This window comes from Cibotium barometz, chromosome 25 (genome assembly GCF_041138505.1).
Source record: "Cibotium barometz isolate CiBa-2024 chromosome 25, ASM4113850v1, whole genome shotgun sequence".
NCBI lineage: Eukaryota > Viridiplantae > Streptophyta > Polypodiopsida > Cyatheales > Cibotiaceae > Cibotium > Cibotium barometz.
In genome coordinates, this window is record NC_141070.1 from 54,438,684 (window position 1) to 54,462,382 (window position 23,699).

The 23,699-nt window shown below is 44.0% G+C and overlaps 1 protein-coding gene across 5 annotated transcripts in view; it reads left to right on the top strand.

The window, feature by feature from the left end:
• The first annotated feature begins 2,797 nt into the window (after positions 1 to 2,797).
• LOC147624740 (uncharacterized) overlaps positions 2,798 to 23,699 on the top strand; it is a 59,528-nt gene continuing 38,626 nt past the window's right edge. For 4 of the 5 annotated variants that reach the window (XM_086819771.1, XM_086819774.1, XM_086819772.1 and 1 more), the window contains exons 1-2: positions 2,798 to 3,149; positions 3,254 to 3,338. The gene's annotated coding sequence lies outside the window, so the exon portion shown is untranslated. Of the gene's footprint in view, positions 3,150 to 3,209; positions 3,339 to 23,699 lie in introns of all 5 variants that reach the window. The other variant, XM_086819773.1, reaches the window with a different exon arrangement.

Genomic DNA, 23,699 nt, shown 5'->3' on the forward strand with positions numbered 1-23,699 from the left:
CCACATCCTCCTCCCCTCCAATGCTACCTACATCACAAAGCTTCACATTTTTTTTTCCCATTTAATAGTGCTTTCCACTGCATCACCGAGTTTGTATGTATCCATTGTCGGAAAAGGAATGTCAATATCCACATCATAACACAAATCTATTGACACGAACACACACAAAGGTCCAATCTGTGTACCGTGACATAACCCACTTGCATCATTGTTAAATATTGTACCGCATGCAACAATATTATCATTGTAAATAAGCTCCACCAAATTGCCTTTATTTAGCATGTTTCTTAAAAAATGATCAAAAACAAAATCTTTTCCAACCATTTCATCTCTCTCTCTCTCTCTCTCTCTCGGTTTTAAAACCGATCTATGAAACAATGTAGCATGCTGAAGCTTGTTCTCCATGGCTCACTCTTGCATGTGGAAATGTGCATTCAAGATTGGTTTTAAAACCAATCTTGGAAACAATGTTGCATGTTGAAGGTGATTCTCCATGGCCCTTCCTTGCATGTGGAGAGATGGTATCAATCTCGGTTAGCAAAGGTCTCTAGAGAGATGAAGAGGTGAACATGTTTTATGCAAGGCGGAGAAGATCAGTTTTCAAACCGATCTTGACAATCCTATTGCATAATCATGGTGCTTCACCATGGCTCACCCTTGCATGGGGAGAGGTGCCATCAATATCGGTTTTAAAACCGATCTTGACAACCCTATTGCATATTCATGTGTCTTCACCATGGCTCACCCTTGCATGGGGAGAGGTGCCATCAACATCGGTTTCAAAACTGATCTATGAAACAATGTAGCATGCTGAAGGTTGTTCTCATTGGCTCACTCTTGCATGGGGAGAGGTGCCGTTAACATCGGTTTTAAAACCGATCTTGGAAACCATGTTGCATGTTGAAGGTGGTTCTCCATGGCCCTGCATTGCATGTGGAGAGATGGTATCAAAGGTCTCTAGAGAGATGAAGAAGTGAACATGTTTTATGCAAGGTGGAGAAGATCGGTTTTAAAACCGATCTTGACAACCTTGTTGCATAATCATGGTGCTTCACCATGGCTGAAGCACCATGGCTCATCCTTGCATGGGGAGAGGTGCCATCAAGATCGGTTTTAAAACCAATCTTGACAACCCTATTGCATATTCATGTGTCTTCACCATGCCTCACCCTTGCATGGGGAGAGGTGCCATCAAACATCGGTTTTAAAACCGATCTAGGAAACAATGTAGCATGTGGAGAGATAGCTTAACCAATCTTGACAACCCTATTGCATATTCATGTGTCTTCACCATGCCTCACCCTTGCATGGGGAGAGGTGCCATCAAACATCGGTTTTAAAACCAATCTTGACAACCCTATTGCATATTCATGTGTCTTCACCATGCCTCACCCTTGCATGGGGAGAGGTGCCATCAAACATCGGTTTTAAAACCGATCTAGGAAACAATGTAGCATGTGGAGAGATAGCTTAACCTTGCATGTGAACACGTGCATTTTGATGGGTCACTCTTGCATGTGGAGAGATAGCTTAACCTTGCATGTGAACAGGTGCATTTTGATGGGTCACTCTTGCATGTGGAGAGGTGCCATCAAGCTCGGTTTTAAAACCGATCTTGGAAACCACGTTGCATGCTAAGGTTGGTTCTCCTTTGCCCAAGCTTGGATGTGGAGAGATGCTATCAATCTCGGTTAGCAAAGATGGAGAGGTGAACATGTTTTATACAAGGTGGATTGGTGGAGAGGTGCATCAAGATCGGTTTTAAAACCGATCTTGGAAACCATGTTGCATACTCAAGGTGGTTCTCCATGGCTCACTCTTGCATGTGGAAATGTTCAATCAAGATCGGTTTTAAAACCGATCTTGGAAACCATGTTGCATGCTGAAGGTTGTTGTCCATGGCCCTACCTTAAATTAGGAGAGATGCTATATCAATCTCGGTTAGCAAAGGTGGAGAGGTGAACATGTCAACATGTGTTATGCAAGGTCGAGAAGATCGGTTTTAAAACCGAACTTGGATTCATGGTGCTTCACCATTGCTCACCCTTGCATGTGGAGAAATGGCTTTCCCTTGCATGTGCAGAGACTTCGTTTCCAAGATCGGTTTTAAAACCGTTCTTGGAAACCATGTTCCATGCTCATGGTGGTTCACCATGGCTCACTTTTGCATGTTGAAAGGTGCAATCAAGATTGATTTTAAAACCGATCCTCCCTTACGACCATGTGATCGTGACATCTCGTGGCTCTCTAGGTCTCCCGTTGCCTCCACCGTAGATCTAACTTTTTAAAAAACATAGTTTAAAGTGTTAGCCTCCACCCTAGATCTAACTTTTTAAAAAACACAGTTTAAAGTGTTACTTGCTTGATTTTTTATATTATTTAAAAATTTTAAAAAAGATTTACACAATTTAAATATTAAATTGAAAAAAAGATATTATTTAAACATTGTTCAAAAATATATTTAATAAGACAAAATCATTATTTAAATAAATAATTTAAAAACCTCATAAAAACTAACCTAAATTTATTTATGTTATTTGAATCATTATCTAATAATGAATTATTAAATTATTTGAAAAAATACTTAAAATATTATCACACTTCTATACCAATTTTTAAACTAGCTTAAATTAACTTTAAAGTAAAACTAAAAAGCTCTCAAACTAGCTTAAATTAACTTAAAATTAAATTCTAAGTTAAACTAAGTAAAGCTTATTTTAATCTAGATTAATGAGAACTTTAAGAAACTAACCTTACGAAGAACAAAAGGAAAGCTAATAGTAGAAACTAACCTAGATTAACAACCCTAATCTAGTTTCTTCATCTCCACTGCACGCCCGTCGCCCAAGCTCCCGCCGTCGCCCAAGCTTTTCGCTCTCACCTACACGGCGCCATCGCCCAAGCTCTCACCTACACGGTGCCATCGCCCAAGCGTTCCGCCATTGCCGAAGCTCTCAAACTGCGCTGTTCAGACGGGTATGCCGCATAAAAACGAGAATGTTTAGTTCTGCAATGTCATCTCTCGATTTCTACTATTCCTGAAGACTCAGCCATCACCATGCTATCTAAACAAGCTCTGCACGCAATAGCCATAGCCACAGTCGTTGCCGAAATCCACACCATTTCGTGAGGACGAAAACCTGATCAGAGTATGCTATTCGTCCTTATTTTATTCTGAGGATGACAAACCTTGTTTTGTTTGCCCACAGTCGTTGACGCCAGCTCCCATCTTCGTGACGGCTGGTGTGTGCAGGTGTCGTTTTGCTGATTCCCAGAACAAACCACTGGCAAGGGAAAGAATAAAGAAAAGAGCCCACACCCCTTCCCAAGAAAAACAGGTACTACTCCTGCCCTCCCTTTCAATCAGAAACAACTACAGATCTACTTAAAAAAAGAACAATGCATGAAAGAGATAATCAATAAAAGAGCTGTACTTTTGATATGAGAAATGAAAATAATAAAATTTTAAAATTAGAGAAATAAATATTATGCATCCAATAACTAATCATTAATGCATTTCAATTTCTAAAAGACCCCATGTGGAGAGGTGCAATGAAGATCGGTTTTAAAACCGATCTTGATCTTCACCATGGCTCACCTTGAATGTGAAGAGGTGCATTTTGATGGCTCACTCTTGCATGTGGAGAGGTGCTATAAAGATTGGTTTTAAAACCGATCTTGGAAACCATGTTTCATCCTCAATCTATGGCCATACATTGCATGAGGAGAGATGCTATCAATCTCTGTTAGCAAAGGTGGAGAGATGCTGTCACAAGGCAAAGGTGCACCCTTGCATGGGAAGAGGTGCAATCAAGATCGGTTTTAAAACCGATCTTGACAACCCACCATGGCTCACCCTTGCGAGTGGAGAGATAGCTTACCCTTTAATGTGAAGCTATGAAGATCGGTTTTAAAACCGATCTTGATCTTCACCATGGCTCACCCTTGAATGTGAAGAGGTGCATTTTTATGGCTCACTCTTGCATGTGGAGAGGTGCTATCAAGATCGGTTTTAAAACCGATCTTGGAAACCATGTTGCATCCTCAGTCTATGGCCATACCTTGCATGAGGAGGGATGCTATCAATCCCGGTTAGCAAAGGTGGAGAGTTGCCATCAAGATCGGTTTTAAAACCGATCTTGGAAATCCATGTTGCATGCTCAGTCTATGGCCCTACCTTGCATGCAGACAGATGCTATAAATCTCGGTTAGCAAAGGTTGAGAGGTGCCATCAAGATCGGTTTTAAAACCAATCTTGGGAACCATGTTGCATGCTCGACAAACCTGTAGCATACCCTTGAATGTGAGGAGGTGCATTTTGATGGCTCACTCTTGCATGTGAAGAGGTGCTATCAAAATCAGTTTTAAAACCGATCTTGGAAACCATGTTGCATGCTCAGCCTATGGCTGTGCATAGATGCTATCAATCTCGGTTAGCAAAGGTGCAGAGTTCCCATCAAGATCGGTTTTAAAACCGATCTTGGAAACAACCTTGCATACTCATCAACCCTGTAGCATGCCCTTGAATGTGAAGAGGTGCATTTCTATGGCTCACTCTTGCATGTGAAGAGGTGCTATCAAGATTGATTTTAAAACCGATCCAGGAAACCATGTTGCATCCTCAGTCTATGGCCATACCTTGCATGAGGAGAGATGCTATCAATCCCGGTTAGCAAAGGTGGAGAGTTGCCATCAAGATCGGTTTTAAAACCGATCTTGGAAATCCATGTTGCATGCTCAGTCTATGGCCCTACCTTGCATGCGGGCAGATGCTATAAATTAGGTTAGCAAAGGTTGAGAGGTGCCATCAAGATCGGTTTTAAAACAAATCTTGGAAAGCATGTTGCATGTTCGACAAACCTGTAGCATACCCTTGAATGTGAAGAGGTGCTTTTTGATGGCTCACTCTTGCATGTGAAGAGGTGCTATCAAGATCGATTTTAAAACCTATCTTGGAAACCATGTTGCATCCTCAGTCTATGCCCTACCTTGCATGCGGACAGATGCTATAAATCTTGGTCAGCAAAGGTTGAGAGGTGCCATCAATATGGGTTTTAAAATCGATCTTGGGAACCATGTTGCATGTTTGACAAACCTGTAGCATACCCTTGAATGTGAAGAGGTGCATTTTGATGGCTCACTCTTGCATGTGAAGAGGTGCTATCAAGATCAGTTTTAAAACCGATCCTGGAAACCATGTTGCATGCTCAGTCTATGCCCTACCTTGCATGAGGAGAGATGCTATCAATCTCGGTTGGCAAATGTTGAGAGGTGCCATCAAGATCGGTTTTAAAACCGATCTTGGAAACCATGTTGCACGATCGACAAACATGTAGCATACCCTTGAATGTGAAGAGGTGCATTTTGATGGCTCACTCTTGCACGTGAAGAGGTGCTATCAAGATTGGTTTTAAAACCGATCTTGGAAACCATGTTGCATGCTCCGTCTATGGCCGTGGATAGATGCTATCAATCTCGGTTAGCAAAGGTGCAGAGTTCCCATCAAGATCGGTTTTAAAACCGATCTTGGAAACAATCTTGCATGCTCGTCAACCCTGTAGCATGCCCTTGAATGTGAAGAGGTGCATTTTGATGGCTCACTCTTGCATGTGGAGAGGTGCTATCAAGATCGGTTTTAAAACCGATCTTGGAAACCATGTTGCATCCTCAGTCTATGGCCATACCTTGCATGAGGAGAGATGCTATCAATCCCAGTTAGCAAAGGTGGAGAGGTGGAGAGTTGCCATCATGATCGGCTTTAAAACCGATCTTGGAAATCCATGTTGCATGCTCTGTCTATGGCCCTACCTTGCATGCAGACAGATGCTATAAATCTCAGTTAGCAAACGTTGAGAGGTGCCATCAAGATCGGTTATAAAATTGATCTTGGGAACCATGTTGCATGCTCGACAAACCTGTAGCATACCCTTGAATGTGAAGAGGTGCATTTTGATGGCTCACTCTTGCATGTGAAGAGGTGCTATCAAGATCAGCTTTAAAACCGATCTTGGAAACCATGTTGCATGCTCAGCCTATGGCCGTGGATAGATGATATCAATCTCGGTTAGCAAAGGTGCAGAGTTCCCATCAAGATCGGTTTTGAAACTGATCTTGGAAACAACCTTGCATACTCGTCAACCCTGTAGCATGCCCTTGAATGTGAAAAGTTGCATTTTTATGGCTCACTCTTGCATGTGGAGAGGTGCTATCAAGATCGGTTTTAAAACTGATCTTGGAAATCATGTAGCATCCTCAGTCTATGGCCATACCTTGCATGAGGAGAGATGCTATCAATTCGGGTTAGCAAAGGTGGAGAGGTGGAGAGTTGCCATTAAGATCAGTTTTAAAACCGATCTTGGAAATCCATGTTGCATGCTCAGTCTATGGCCCTACCTTGCATGCGGACAGATGCTATAAATCTCGGTTAGCAAAGGTTGAGAGGTGCCATCAAGATCGGTTTTAAAACAAATCTTGGGAACCACGTTGCATGTTTGACAAACCTGTAGCATACCCTTGAATGTGAAGAGGTGCATTTTGATGGCTCACTCTTGCATGTGAAGAGGTGCTATCAAGATCGGTTTTAAAACCGATCTTGGAAACCATGTTGCATCCTCAGTGTATGCCCTACCTTGCATCGGACAGATGCTATAAATCTTGGTCAGCAAAGGTTGAGAGATGCCATCAAGATCGGTTTTAAAATAGATCTTGGGAACCATGTTGCATGTTTGACAAACCTGTAGCATACCCTTAAATGTGAAGAGGTGCATTTTGATGGCTCACTCTTGCATGTGAAGAGGTGCTATCAAGATGGGTTTTAAAACCAATTGTGGAAACCATGTTGCATCCTCAGTCTATGCCCTACCTTGCATGAGGAGAGACGCTATCAATCTCGGTTGGCAAATGTTGAGAGGTGCCATCAAGATTGGTTTTAAAACCGATCTTGGAAACCATGTTGCATGCTCGACAAACCTGTAGCATACCCTTGAATGTGAAGAGGTGCATTTTGATGGCTCACTCTTGCATGTGAAGAGGTGCTATCAAGATCGGTTTTAAAACCGATCTTGGAAACCATGTTGCATGCTCAGTCTATGGCCGTGGATAGATGCTATCAATCTAGGTTAGCAAAGGTGCAGAGTTCCCATCAAGATCGGTTTTAAAACCGATCTTGGAAACAATCTTTGCGTACTCGTCAACCCTGTAGCATGCCCTTGAATGTGAAGAGGTGCATTTTGATGGCTCACTCTTGCACGTGGAGAGGTGCTATCAAGATCGGTTTTAAAAACGATCTTGGAAACCATGTTGCATCCTCAGTCTGCCATACCTTGCATGAGGAGAGATGCTATTGATCCCGGTTAGCAAAGGTGGAGATGTGGAGAGTTGCCATCACGATCGGTTTTAAAACCGATCTTGGAAATCCATGTTGCATGCTCAGTCTATGGCCCTACCTTGCATGCGGACAGATGCTATAAATCTCAGTTAGCAAAGGTTGAGAGGTGCCATCAAGATCGGTTTTAAAACCGATCTTGGGAACCATGTTGCATGCTCGACAAACCTGTAGCATACCCTTGAATGTGAAGAGGTGCATTTTGATGGCTCACTCTTGCATGTGAAGACGCGCTATCAAGATCAGTTTTAAAACCGATCTTGGAAACCATGTTGCATGCTCGGCCTATGGCCGTGGATAGTAGCATGCCCTTGAATCTTGAGAGGTGTTGCATGTGGAGAGGTGCTATCAAGATCAGTTTTAAAACCGATCTTGGAAACCATGTTGCATCCTCAGTCTATGACCATACCTTGCATGAGGAGAGATGCTATCAATCCCGGTTAGCAAAGGTGGAGAGTTGCCATCAAGATCGATTTTAAAACCGATCTTGGAAATCCATGTTGCATGCTCAGTCTATGGCCCTACCTTGCATGCGGACAGATGCTATAAGTCTCGGTTAGCAAAGGTTGAGAGGTGCCATGAAGATCGGTTTTAAAACAAATCTTGGGAACCATGTTGCATGTTCGACTATCTTGTAGCATACCCTTGAATGTGAAGAGGTGCATTTTGATGTCTCACTCTCAGTCTATGGCCCTACCTTGCATGCTCAGTCTATGGCCCTACCTTGCATGCGGACAGATGCTATAAGTCTCGGTTAGCAAAGGTTGAGAGGTGCCATGAAGATCGGTTTTAAAACAAATCTTGGGAACCATGTTGCATGTTCGACTATCTTGTAGCATACCCTTGAATGTGAAGAGGTGCATTTTGATGGCTCACTCTTGCATGTGAAGAGGTGCTATCAAGATCGGTTTTAAAACCGATCTTGGAAACCATGTTGCATCCTTAGTCTATGCCCTACCTTGCATGCGGACAGATGCTATAAATCTCGGTCAGCAAAGGTTGAGAGATGCCATCAAGATCGGTTTTAAAATCGATCTTGTGGAACCATGTTGCATGTTTGACAAACCTGTAGCAGACCCTTGAATGTGAAGAGGTGCATTTTGATGGCTCACTCTTGCATGTGAAGAGGTGCTATCAAGATCGATTTTAAAACCGATCCTGGAAACCATGTTGCATCCTCAGTCTATGCCCTACCTTGCATGAGGAGAGATGCTATCAATCTCGGTTGGCAAATGTTGAGAGGTGCCATCAAGATCGGTTTTAAAACGGATCTTGGAAACCATGTTGCATGCTCGAGAAACCTGTAGCATACCCTTGAATATGAAGTGGTGCATTTTGATGTCTCACTCTTGCATGTGAAGAGGTGCTATCAAGATCGGTTTTAAAACCCATCTTGGAAACCTTGTTGCATGCTCAGTCTATGGCCATGGATAGATGCTATCAATCTCGGTTAGCAAAGGTGCAGAGTTCCCATCAAGATCGGTTTTAAAACCGATCTTGGAAACAATCTTGCATACTCGTCAACCCTGTAGCATGCCCTTGAATGTGAAGAGGTGCATTTTGATGGCTCACTCTTGCATGTGGAGAGGTGCTATCAAGATCAGTTTTAAAACCGATCTTGAAAACCATGTTGCAAATCTCGGTTGGCAAAGGTTGAGAGGTGCCATCAAGATCGGTTTTAAAACCGATCTTGGGAACCATGTTGCATGCTCGACAAACGTGTAGCATACGCTTGAATGTGAAGAGGTGCATTTTGATGGCTCACTCTTGCATGTGGATAGGTGCCATCAAGATCGGTTAAAACCGATCTTGGAAACCATGTTGCATGCTCAATCTTCAATAAATGTCCACCTTGTGTTGAGTGTAAATATAATATAGATTTGAATGTGTTTGTTCTATCCTTGTGCTTTTTGCAGGTAGATAAAGGAAATACAATGGACACAAGGTCCAGCAAGAAGAGCATAGACAAATGTGCAAGTAAGAGAAATACTAAAGGACTTGGTGGTAAGGGCAAAAAGAGTAAAGTCAGTACAGAGGTAGTGAATGGGTGCGATCACCCAGAATGGGATTGGTATTTTGACACTTACAGTGCTAGTGGTCGACCATATAAAAAGATTCACCTCTTTGTGAAACGGTAGAACACGCCTTCATTCGAAGATGCAGGTGTCGTAACTCGACTTGGAAAGGAACGAGTTGATACCGAAGGAGATGAGGTTGTGTGTGTTGGGGTGGGATTGGCAGTGTATCTTCTATCACCTCTTTCGTATAATGATGAAAGGCACACAAAAGGAAAGAAGGATTCAATGGACAAATTGGGTTGGAGTGTTGTGTTTGATGATGATATTAACTCTGACAAAATCATTGATGGATATAATGTGGTGGCTAGTAATGTCAAGAAAACTAGTGGATCATATGACACTGATTTATCTAAAGCATTGGTTACAGTACCTGGAGGAGCATTGCCATTGAGAATACTTCCATCAGTGGACTAGTAGTGCAAGTAAATTTGATATGGCTAAATATTATCTGTTTGGGATGGAAGGGTTCTTTATCTTAGTGTTGAATTGCAGTCAAGCATGAGATAGGCTGTGTTGATCCAAGCGTAATAGCGCCAATGGTGATCTTCACTGTTCCACATGTGCCCTGGAACCTGCTAGAAATGTTAGTAGTGCTAGTGTTAGTTGGGTAGGCTACTTGTGTCTCGTGGGGGTTTTCAGACGACTCAGGCGAGGATTTTAATGGAATTTTGTCAGTTACCCCTACGATAAAGTATAGAATTAGCCTCTTTTCAAAGCCATCTTCACTACTGGCGTGGTCAAAGCTGCTTGTCTCAAAGCATGGAACGCTCCAATTCTTGGCTGGCCACTGTAACCCTCTGCCGACGTGTCTTCACCCCTTTCAGCAAATCCGTAAGTGGTGCTGCAAGTTCGGAAAACCTGTCCATATGTGAATTGTAGGCTTGGAATATACCCAACAAATGACCGGATTTCTTGAGCAGTTTGCGGTACATCCCAATTGCGGATAGCGTGAACTTTTTCAAAGTCCAAATTAATCCCATTGGCACTGATGACATAACCGAGATACTAGATCTGCTCTTATCCATAGGCACTTTTCGTGGTGTTCACATAGAGCGCGTTCTTGCGCAATAGCTATAACACCTGTCGGACGTCCTGTATATGCTGATCTGCGGTCACAGAAAAGATAAGCATATCATCCAGAAAGATAAATACACACTTACCAATCAACTTCGGAATATCCGAGACATCATCTTGTTGAAGGTAGCGCTGGTGTTGACCTGACCGAAAGGCATGACCACGAACTCATAGTGTCCTCTCTCTGTTTGGAAGGCCGTCTTCGAGACGTCTGCCTCAAAGATCCGGACTTGGTGGTACCTACTCTTCAGGTCTATCTTGGAAAAATACTTGGCGCCCTCCAACTGTTCCAGAATGTACTTTATCCTGGGCATCAGGAACTTGTTCTTGATGGTAATCTTGTTGAGCACGTGATAGTCAACACATAACCGTGTTGACTTGTCTTTCTTCTAAACGAACATGATCTGTGCCGTAAACAGTGAGGAGGATGGTCTGATGAATCTTGCCCGTAAGAGCTGGGTCAGTTGTTGTTCCAACTCACCCTCCAAGGCCTTTGAAAGCCTGTAGGGGACTTGCTGGGTGGATCAACTCTTGGGATTAGCTCTATCTTGTGATCCTCCAGCCTGCTAGTTGGTAACTGTAGTGGTAGATCATCCCTCAGCATGATGTCCTGGAACTCGGATAACAGTGCCGCCATTCGCCACTCTAACGGAGGAACGGGGTGTATTGCCGCTGTGCGGACATAAAGGAGAGCACACTCTGCACCTTTTCTGATAGCTCACCATGCCTGAAGGTGTGAAATCAATGGAATCCATGGAATGCTTCGATCTCCTTTGATAACGATTGGCTCCGGAAACCCGTCTACTAGAGTGAAGGTATCATGACGCCAGTCAAGTATCGATGAGTGTTCTCGGAACCACTGAATACCCAAGATCATATCACACCCCAAAAGAGGAGTAATCATAAAACCGCGAGTGAATTTGGCCTTTTGCGCGAACTGTGTGCGTAAACCTAGTGTAAAACCATCCACGGCCAACGAATGTGGCACTAAATTGCAATCCATTCATTTGGCTAACTTGGAAGTAACTGCGTCCTCCGAACTGCCTGGATAAAAAAGAATGACAAACTGGTGCCCTGCTGCTGCTGCTGAACCATAGGCTCGAATCAAGGCCTTCTTTGCATCTTCGTCCGGTACGCCCTCCTCCCCTTCGAAAACCACAGATGGGACCGGGTTGAGCGATGAGAGCTGCACTGCGTTGGTAGTGGATGTAGAAGGAGGTGGGGGTGGCTTCGGTGATGGCAACTGTAGCCGCAAGACCTTTTGAAGCTTTGGCTGCCAGCCACTTCGTATAACTCTTCTTTGTGTGGTCCACAACATGGCAAAAAAAACATGGCAAAAAAAACATTGGTTTTCAGCCATGTACTTCGTATAACTCTTCTTTGTGTGGTCCACAACATGGCAAAAAAAACATTGGTTTTCAGCCATGTACTTTTTGTGGTCCTCTGGCGAAATGAACCCACCCGTGATGCCTTCCTTTTCCTTCTCGTCCAATGATAGCTTGCACTTACTTTCCCGCTTCGGGCCGGACATACTTGATCCATTGCTGAAGAACTCTTTGAATCTCCCATAGAAGGTGAAGAAGAAGAAGCAACAACATGTAAAGCAGCTTGTTGATATTTGATGAACAAGGCTTTATATCTCACTGAAAAGGCAGAAACTGACTCTCCTTCCTTTTGGAAAATTTGATCCAATTGCAATAGTAAAGCATTTGGTGACTCCACTGTCCCAAACCTCTCCTTCATTGCTTTGGTCAACCTTTCCCAATCATTCTTGGACTCCTCAGGCAAAGTATGCCAAGTTAAGGCCACATCCTCCAAGAAATCTGGAAGTATTTCTACCCTCTCCTTCATAGAGACCAACCCGTCAAGCGGCATGCTCGGTTAAACTCTCAGAGATAACTACCCGGGTCTTCTCCTTCCTATCCTTGGAACACCGGAATGTTGAACATCGTGCACCAAAAGATGAGTAGCAACAAAGAAAATTTACTTATTTCAAAATAACTTTCCTTTAATCATGCGGGACTTTGAGGTTAAAATAGAATAATTCTAAGTAAAACCTGCCCGTCAACTCCACCAAAAAGATTATCAATGATTCTCATTAAGCAAATCTGGATCAAGGAAAAAGGGTTTTGTGGAACCAATCTCGAACCGGGAATTCTACTTGCATAGAACCTTTGTTTTCTTTTAAAGGACTGTTGTACGCCAGAATGCTAGAGAAAGCATTTGGTATGTGATTTACTAAGGAGAGACTTGTTTTGCAATAGCTGGTGGGGAGTCGTCGAGGGACATCGCTCGCGGTATCCTTCTTGGGATCCCTTTTCTCCCATGGCGATTCGCCCTTTTCTGCGTGAGCCGTCGTATGTGGCTGGAGAGTGATGGGGAGAAACCTAAATTAGGGTTTAGAGTTCATTCATGGGAGACATACACAGAGAAGCAAGGGAGAGAGAGAGAGAGAGAGTTGTGGGGATAAGTCAACTCATGAAAAGCATGAGTGTGTGACTCCCCTATCACACATGTATATTGCACTAGTACACATAGTGCACTTAGTACATTAAAAGTACTAAGTGTACTATGTACTATAACTTATGGGCTTGTACACACTATAAGGGTGGGCATAACGCCTTTACCCCAACAACCTCCCACTTAAAGGCAAAGTGCCCTTAAGTAAAGGAAAAGAAAAATCAGCATGTACATGATAATATACAAGGCCATATCAAGGCTGAAAATGGCCTCATCCAATGCCCATCAAGTGTCTGCAATGAGCAAACCGCTCCGGAGGCAAACTCTTCGTCAACAGATCAGCCGGGTTGTCATCCGTATGAATCTTAACAAGCTGAATTTGCTTGTTCTCTATCACCTCTCTGATGAAGTGATACTTCACATCCACATGCTTCGTCTTTGCATGAAAGACAGGGTTCTTTGCCAACTGGATGGCACTCTGACTGTCACAATGCAACAATGGAATATCCCCTGTATAACCCAAATCAACCACTAACCGAGATAGCCATAATGCCTCCTTGCAAGCCTCTGTGGCTGCAATATACTCGGCCTCTGTAGTAGATAAGGCAATGCACTTCTGCATCCTGGATATCCATGACACAGCACCTCCTGTGAATGTAAATACATAACCGGTAGTAGACTTCCGGTTATCTGGATGACCGGCATAATCCGAATCCGTGTAACCATGCACTAATGCATCCTGTTTGCCAAAGCAAATGCACAAATCCTGTGTGCCCTTCAGGTATCTCATGACACCTTTCACTGCTTCCCAATGCTTCTTGCCAGGGTTGGCCATGTATCTAGAAACCACTCCCACTGCAAATGCAATGTCCGGCCTAGTAGCAACCATGGCATACATGAGACTGCCACAAGCTGAAGCATACGGAATCTTGGCCATATCAGCCCTGTCACTATCCGACTGTGGGCTGTCCATAGCACTGAGTTTCACATATGGAGGCAAAGGAGTACTAGCTTTCTTCCCCCCGTCCATATTGAACCTCTGCAAAACTTTGCCAATGTATTCCTTCTGAGACAAATACAACACATGCTGATTTCTGTCCCGAAGTATCCGCATACCCAAGATGTGATTTGCATCACCCAAATCCTTCATATCAAAGGTTTGATGCAGCCTCTGCTTCAAAGCATCCATCTCTTTACGAGATTTCCCGGCAATCAACATATCATCAACATACAAAATGAGAATCAATAGACTGCCATCCAAAGCTTTCTTGGTGTACAAGCAGTGATCTATGTCACTTCTCCTGAATTTCTGTGATTTCATGAATGTATCAAATTTATGATACCATTCTCTTGGTGCCTGTTTGAGCCCATAAAGACTCTTTTTCAGCTTGCATACAAGCTTCTCCTTTCCACTTATTGCATAACCCTCTGGCTGCTGCATATATATCTCCTCATGGAGATCACCGTGAAGAAAAGCAGTCTTCACATCCATCTGAATCAAGTCCAGATCATCATGCGCAACCAAAGCCAACACAGCTCTAAGTGTGGTCATTTTGACCACTGGAGAGAAGATCTCCTCAAAGTCCACACCATATTCCTGCTTGAAGCCCTTAGCCACTAACCTGGCTTTGTATCTTGGCTTTGCATCTGATGCAACTTTGAGCCTGTATACCCACTTGCATGGCAAAACCTTCTTGCCTGCAGGCAAAGGCACCAACTTCCAAGTTCCATTTTTATGCAGAGAATCCATCTCTGACTTCATGGCACGCTCCCATAGAGCTTTGTCTGCCCTCTGTAAAGCCTCTTTATAACATGAGGGCTCTCCACAGTCAGTAAGCATCAAATAGTCAACCCCTGGAACAAACCTGTCAGGGGCTCTGGAGGGTCTAGTGGACCTCCGTACCCAATGACCATCATTTGCAGGTTGTTGTCCAGCCTGCATATCACCCATTGGTGGCTCCTGTTCCATGCCATAAGGCTGAAAAATCATGCCCGGTATATCCTCTAACTGTGGTATATCCATAGGGATATCTTCTGCCATATCTGGCTGTCCATTTGGACCATTTTCAGCACCATTTAAGGGCTGGTTTTCCTGCTGTAATGGCTGATTTACAGCCCTTTGTTGTTGTCCATGATGTCCATCATCATCAAAGATGACTCTGCTAGGCTCCTGTTGCCTTGCAGGCTCCTTATACATGCATGTTTCATCAAAAATGACATCATTGCTGCGTATGATCTTTCTATTCATGGGATCCCAAAGTCTATACCCCATTTCACCTCTGTCACCATATCCTAGGAATATGCATTTGTGAGACTTAGGATCAAGTTTGGTGCGCATTTCCCTGCGTATGTGCACGTACGCAACGCAACCAAACACTTTCAAGTGCTTGTATGACGGAGGCTTCCCTGTCCATACTTCTTCTGGCACTTTCCCACCAAGCCTCGTGTTAGGTGACCTGTTTATAAGGTGAACGGCTGTCATAACAGCTTCAGCCCAAAAACCATGAGGTAATGCAGCATGTGACAACATAGAACGGACCTTCTCCTGTATGGTCCTGTTCATCCTCTCTGCTGTCCCGTTTTGTGGAGGATCATAAGGAGTAGAGAGCTCCCTCTTGATGCCTTTAGCATCACAAAAGTCCTGAAACTGTTTGGACGTATACTCTCCACCATTGTCGGAACGCAAAGCCTTCAGTGTTTTGCCAGTTTGATTCTCAACATGAGCAACAAACTTCTGAAACACTGCGAATGTATCACTCTTCAAACGAAGAGGATAGACCCACACCTTGCGTGTGGCATCATCAATAAAAGACACAAAGTATTTTGCCCCTCCCAAAGAAAGCTGAGGCATCTCACATACATCTGTATGCACAAGCTCTAACTGAGCATCTTTCTGTCCAAGAGCTTTCTTGTGGGGGCACTGTAGTTGCCTACCATATATACAATGCTCACAAAACTGAAAACTTGAAAACTTTAGAGAAGGCAAGTAACCCAAACGAGACAATTGCTCCATTCCCTTGACACTCATGTGTCCCAACCGGCTATGCCACATAGAGATTTCCGGCAGCTCGGTTGCATTTACATTAGCATGGTGACAAACACCTGCATGCATAAAGTAAAGAGTGTCCACCTTAGAGCCTCTGGCAACAACCAGTGAGCCCTTACTAATCTTCCACTTTCCACTACCAAATGTGGTAACATAATCAGCATCATCAAGCTGTCCAGTAGAAAGCAGATTCTTCTTGATCTCAGGCACATGCCTGACATCATGGAGCATAAGCTGTGAGCCATCTGAAAATACAAGCCTTACATCACCTCTGCCAAGTATCTTGCATGCATGGTTATCAGCCAAATAAACCACTCCTTCATTGCCAGCAGTGTACCTGACAAACAAGTCTCTGCAACCTGTGACATGAAAGGAGGCACCTGAATCAATGATCCATGAGTGCATACCATGACCACCTGTAAGAAGTGAATGGGCATCAAGTGAAGAAGTAAATAGGACCTCATCCTCACTGCCACCTGCATGTGACACATTGATTTCTTCGATCTTGACTCCACTTTTGCCCTTTGGCTTTACATCTTTGGCTTCATCCTTCTCTTTGTCTTTGCCTTTTCCCTTTTCCTTTTGATCATTTTTCCATTTGTAGCATTGCTTTTTGATGTGTCCCTTCTTGCCACAATAATGGCATTCCAAATCCTTTTTGGAGCGAGACTTGCTCCTTCCCCTTTCTTGGCTTTTCCCCCTTTGTTGGGATCTCCCACGTGCATTCATTGCATTAGACTTGCCAACAGAGTTGTTTTTCCTGTTCATCTCTTCTTGAAGAAGAGCACCCTCAACATCTGCATATGACAGCATAGCATTCGAATTGCTAGTGGCTGTCCTGAATGTGTCCCAACTCTCTGGCAAAGTGCATAACAAAAAAGTGGCTTTGAACTCATCGTCCATTGCCAACTTTTGATTGATGACCTGGCTGACAATACCATTAAACTCATTTAAATGGGCTGTCATAGACGCCCCTTCCTTCATCTGAAGGCCTATGAGTTTCTTCAACCAATACACTTTGCTTGAGGCACTTTGTTGGGCATACAAGTCCTGCAATCTCTGCCACATTCCCCAAGCTGTCTTCTCTTCACGAATGCTGAAAAGTAATGAGTCTGACACAGACAACATGATAGTAGATCTTGCCAGCTCATCCATATCTTCCCACTCTTCAGCAGTAAGAGAAGCGGGCATCACACCCCTTTCTTTGATAGGCTTGTGCTGCTTTTTCTGGAGCAACACATTGTAGCACTGGGTTTGCCAAATATCATAATTATGCGAGCCTTCAAGCTTCTTGATGTGAAGCAATGAAGAGCTCTCACCTGTGGTTGCCATAGCAAAATGCAGCCTTTAATGCCTGACTCCCTGCAAATGTGCAAACACTGCACCAAAAGATGTGCAAACACTGCACCCTAAGCACACAAAGTGCTCACAAATGTTCTCCCAAGCTTTATCTCCCACTGCGGAAGCAAGAATGCAACCTTTCTCGCACTTTTTGTGATGAAAACACCAAAATCTGGTTGCTGCAGATTTTGGACAGCACCTTAAATGTGCTCTTTTGCCCTTCCAAAGTACTGTACAGCAGTACTAAGCGCTCACCAATGATGTACCAAACCTGTACCGGCAATTTCAGCAGCTGAAATTGAATCTTTTGGTCACTCAAAACAGTGTACAGCCATGCCAAAACATGCACAAAGCTGTGCCAAATCTGTACCAGCAGGTACAATAGCAATAAATGCTCTCCTGGCTGTCCAAATGAGTGAAAATCAGATTTTTACAGTCCCGAACACTGCATAAAACAGTCCCGAACAGAAATTGGGCAAAAGCCACTTGACTGCAAGCTGATTTTTTTTGAGGATTCAAGGCATAAAAGTCTTGCCTGCTGCTTTGCCAAGCTCAACAAGCATACAAACTTGAAAAGCCCCTTGATTTAAGATCAATTTCTGATCATACATGGTACATTGACGCACATGAAGGCATCCAGAGTCTTCATAACACTTCCCCCTGGCCACATATACATCCAGTACACAAAAGCCCCTTGTTTTACAGGCACATTGAGTGCTTGTAAGACATCAACACATTATCCACAGCATCAAATGCGATTGCCTGCATGCAAATCAATCCAATCGGCACAAAAGCCCCTTGATTTGCACTGCAATTTGCTGCAATTTTGCCCGAATGTGCGATTTCTCACATCATACAGCATGTATGAATGCTTAATTGCACAAATACATTAAAAGCCCCAAATTTCAATGCCCAATTTACTGCCAATTGACTGCAAATGTGACCAATGTCACCGATTTCCTGCCAATTGACGTGGGATGTGACCAATGTCACCCAATTTTGCCAATTTTGCTCAAAAATTGAGCAATTATGCACCTGTACCTGCCCAATTAATTGAATTGATGAGAAATTCCCAAAATTGAAGCAAAATACCTCTGATTTTCTGATTTTCGGGCTGAATTTGAGGTTTGCAGGAGTCGATTTTGATTGATCCTGACTTGTGTGTTGATTTCTGATACTTGCAGGTGAAAGGGGGGGGGCTCTTCTTGCTGACTCGTTGCTGGTTGCTGGTTGTATGCTCCACAGGGCTCCGTTTCAGCAACTACAACAGACTGCTGCTGCCCACTTGCACCACGAGGAGTCTCTTCCAAAGGCAAAGGACGGGCTGCTGATAACTGCGCCTTGAACGAGCAGGTGATCAAAGGAGTGTGCTAACACGTGGCCTGGGGGCAGCCCACGTGCTGGGCAGCCCGTCTTGTTGGGGCAGCCCACGTGCTGGGCAGCCCGTGTGAACTCTCTGCTCAACCTGCCCCGCTTCCTGCTTGACAGCGACGCAAGGCGCTCCTCCAGTGCGCCACCAGCCTCTAAAGCGCCGCCGTTAAGGGCCACCACCACGTACCTTGACTCTTGCGCATGCAATCTTGTTATCGTTTTCTTCTTTTACGAATGGAATTTCTAAAAAAAAATAGAGAGGCGATAGGCTCACACAGAAGAAAAACGACCAGCAGCTCACACAGAGGCAGGAAGAGGGAAGAGGGAGGGAAGACCTTGCTCTGATACCAGTTGATGGGGAGAAACCTAAATTAGGGTTTAGAGTTCATTCATGGGAGACATACACAGAGAAGCAAGGGAGAGAGAGAGAGAGAGAGAGTTGTGGGGATAAGTCAACTCATGAAAAGCATGAGTGTGTGACTCCCCTATCACACATGTATATTGCACTAGTACACATAGTGCACTTAGTACATTAAAAGTACTAAGTGTACTATGTACTATAACTTATGGGCTTGTACACACTATAAGGGTGGGCATAACGCCTTTACCCCAACAGAGAGGTGTCTTAGCACTGGCAGTGAGCTGCTTTGGCTTTCCCCCTTTCAGCATCATCTCTTGATTTTGTGCCAGGGAGAGTGTCCTTTCATACGACTATGACTCACGGGATACTTGATGGTAGCGTCGCGACCCCTGATGAATTGCTTCAACTTTTTGTTCTCCGAGATGCCCAGCTATTGTGCCAGGGTGATGACCTTGTTGCTGAAAGTCAAAACAGGCAAACCACCTTGGGAGAGACGAGAAAACTCATCCTCCATGTTAGTGATGATGGGAGAGAGAATTAGGGTTAGGTTAAGAGTTCATGTGGGAGACATACACAGAGAAGCAAGGGAGAGAGAGAGAGAGAGTTGTGGGGATAAGTCAACTCACCAAGTGAGTGTGTGACTCCCCTATCACACATGTATATTGCACTAGTACACATAGTGCACTTAGTACATTAAAAGTACTAAGTATACTATGTACTATAACTTATGGGCTTGTACACACTATAAGGGTGGGCATAACGCCTTTACCCCAACAACCTCCCACTTAAAGGCAAAGTGCCCTTAAGTAAAGGAAAAGAAAAAATCAGCATGTACATGATAATATACAAGGCCATATCAAGGCTGAAACTGGCCTCATCCAATGCCCATCAAGTGTCTGCAATGAGCAAACCGCTCCGGAGGCAAACTCTTTGTCAACAGATCAGCCAGGTTGTCATCCGTGTGAATCTTAACAAGCTGAATTTGCTTGTTCTCTATCACCTCTCTGATGAAGTGATACTTCACATCCACATGCTTCGTCTTTGCATGAAAGACAGGGTTCTTTGCCAACTGGATGGCACTCTGACTGTCACAATGCAACAATGGAATATCCCCTGTATAGCCCAAATCAACCACTAACCGAGATAGCCATAATGCCTCCTTGCAAGCCTCTGTGGCTGCAATATACTCGGCCTCTGTAGTAGATAAGGCAGTGCACTTCTGCATCCTGGATATCCATGACACAGCACCTTCTGTGAATGTAAATACATAACCGGTAGTAGACTTCCGGTTATCTGGATGACCGGCATAATCCGAATCCGTGTAACCATATTAATGCATCCTGTTTGCCAAAGCAAATGCACATATCCTGTGTGCCCTTCAGGTATCTCATGACACCTTTCACTGCTTCCCAATGCTTCTTGCCAGGGTTGGCCATGTATCTAGAAACCACTCCCACTGCAAATGCAATGTCCGGCCTAGTAGCAACCATGGCATACATGAGACTGCCACATGCTGAAGCATACGGAATCTTGGCCATATCAGCCCTGTCTCTATCTGACTGTGGGCTGTCCATAGCACTGAGTTTCACATATGGAGGCAAAGGAGTACTAGTCTTCTTCCCCCCGTCCATATTGAACCTCTGCAAAACTTTGCCAATGTATTCCTTGTGAGACAAATACAACACATGCTGATTTCTGTCCCGAAGTATTTGCATACCCAAGATGTGATTTGCATCACCCAAATCCTTCATATCAAAGGTTTCATGCAGCCTCTTCTTCAAGGCATCCATCTCTTTACGAGATTTCCCGGCAATCAACATATCATCAACATACAAGATGAGGATCAATAGACTGCCATCCAATGCTTTCTTGGTGTACAAGCAGTGATCTATGTCACTTCTCCTGAATTTCTGTGATTTCATGAATGTATCAAATTTATGATACCATTCTCTTGGTGCCTGTTTGAGCCCATAAAGACTCTTTTTCAGCTTGCATACAAGCTTCTCCTTTCCACTTATTGCATAACCCTCTGGCTGCTGCATATATATCTCCTCATGGAGATCACCGTGAAGAAAAGCAGTCTTCACATCCATCTGAATCAAGTCCAGATCATCATGCGCAACCAAAGCCAACACAGCTCTAAGTGTGGTCATTTTGACCACTGGAGAGAAGATCTCCTCAAAGTCCACACCATATTCCTGCTTGAAGCCCTTAGCCACTAACCTGGCTTTGTATCTTGGCTTTGCATCTGATGCAACTTTGAGCCTGTATACCCACTTGCATGGCAAAACCTTCTTGCCTGCAGGCAAAGGCACCAACTTCCAAGTTCCATTTTTATGCAGAGAATCCATCTCTGACTTCATGGCACGCTCCCATAGAGCTTTGTCTGCCCTCTGTAAAGCCTCTTTATAACATGAGGGCTCTCCACAGTCAGTAAGCATCAAATAGTCAACCCCTGGAACAAACCTGTCAGGGGCTCTGGAGGGTCTAGTGGACCTCCGTACCCAATGACCATCATTTGCAGGTTGCTGTCCAGCCTGCATATCACCCATTGGTGGCTCCTGTTCCATGCCATAAGGCTGAAAAATCATGCCCGGTATATCCTCTAACTGTGGTATATCCATAGGGATATCTTCTGCCATATCTGGCTGTCCATTTGGACCATTTTCAGCACCATTTAAGGGCTGGTTTTCCTGCTGTAATGGCTGATTTACAGCCCTTTGTTGTTGTCCATGATGTCCATCATCATCAAAGATGACTCTGCTAGGCTCCTGTTGCCTTGCAGGCTCCTTATACATGCATGTTTCATAAAAAATGACATCATTGCTGCGTATGATCTTTCTATTCATGGGATCCCAAAGTCTATACCCCATTTCACCTCTGTCACCATATCCTAGGAATATGCATTTGTGAGACTTAGGATCAAGTTTGGTGCGCATTTCCCTGCGTATGTGCACGTACGCAACGCAACCAAACACTTTCAAGTGCTTGTATGACGGAGGCTTCCCTGTCCATACTTCTTCTGGCACTTTCCCACCAAGCCTCGTGTTAGGTGACCTGTTTATAAGGTGAACGGCTGTCATAACAGCTTCAGCCCAAAAACCATGAGGTAATGCAGCATGTGACAACATAGAACGGACCTTCTCCTGTATGGTCCTGTTCATCCTCTCTGCTGTCCCGTTTTGTGGAGGATCATAAGGAGTAGAGAGCTCCCTCTTGATGCCTTTAGCATCACAAAAGTCCTGAAACTGTTTGGACATGTACTCTCCACCATTGTCGGAACGCAAAGCCTTCAGTGTTTTGCGAGTTTGATTCTCAACAAGAGCAACAAACTTCTCAAACACTGAGAATGTATCACTCTTCAAACGAAGAGGATAAACCCACACCTTGCGTGTGGCATCATCAATAAAAGACACAAAATATTTTGCCCCTCCCAAAGAAAGCTGAGGCATCTCACATACATCTGTATGCAGAAGCTCTAACTGAGCATCTTTCTGTCCAAGAGCTTTCTTGTGGGGGCACTGTAGTTGCCTACCATATATACAATGCTCACAAAACTGAAAACTTGAAAACTTTAGAGAAGGCAAGTAACCCAAACGAGACAATTGCTCCATTCCTTTGACACTCATGTGTCCCAACCGGCTATGCCACATAGAAATTTCCGGCAGCTCGGTTGCATTTACATTAGCATGGTGACAAACACCTGCATGCATAAAGTAAAGAGTGTCCACCTTAGAGCCTCTGGCAACAACCAGTGAGCCCTTACTAATTTTCCACTTTCCACTACCAAATGTGGTAACATAATCAGCATCATCAAGCTGTCCAGTAGAAAGCAGATTCTTTTTGATCTCAGGCACATGCCTGACATCATGGAGCATAAGCTGTGAGCCATCTGAAAACACAAGCCTCACATCACCTCTGCCAAGAATCTTGCATGCATGGTTATCACCCAAATAAACCACTCCTTCATTGCCAGCAGTATACCTGACAAACAAGTCTCTGTAACCTGTGACATGAAAGGAGGCACCTGAATCAATGATCCATGAGTGCATACCATGACCACCTGTAAGAAGTGAATGGGCATCAAGTGAAGACGTAAAGAGGACCTCATCCTCACTGCCACCTGCATGTGACACATTGATTTCTTCAATCTTGACTCCACTTTTGCCCTTTGGCTTTACATCTTTGGCTTCATCCTTCTCTTTGTCTTTGCCTTTTCCCTTTTCTTTTTGATCATTTTTCCATTTGTAGCATTGCTTTTTAATGTGTCCCTTCTTGCCACAATAATGGCATTCCAAATCCTTTTTGGAGCGAGACTTGCTCCTTCCCCGTTCTTGGCTTTTTCCCCTTTGCTGGGATCTCCCACGTGCATTCATTGCATTGGACTTTCCAACAGAGTTGTTCTTCCTGTTCATCTCTTCTTGAAGAAGAGCACCCTTAACATCTGCATATGACAGCATAGCATTGAATTGCTAGTGGCTGTCCTGAATGTGTCCCAACTCTCTGGCAAAGTGCATAACAAAAAAGTGGCTTTGAACTCATCGTCCATTGCCAACTTTTGATTAATGACCTGGCTGACAATAC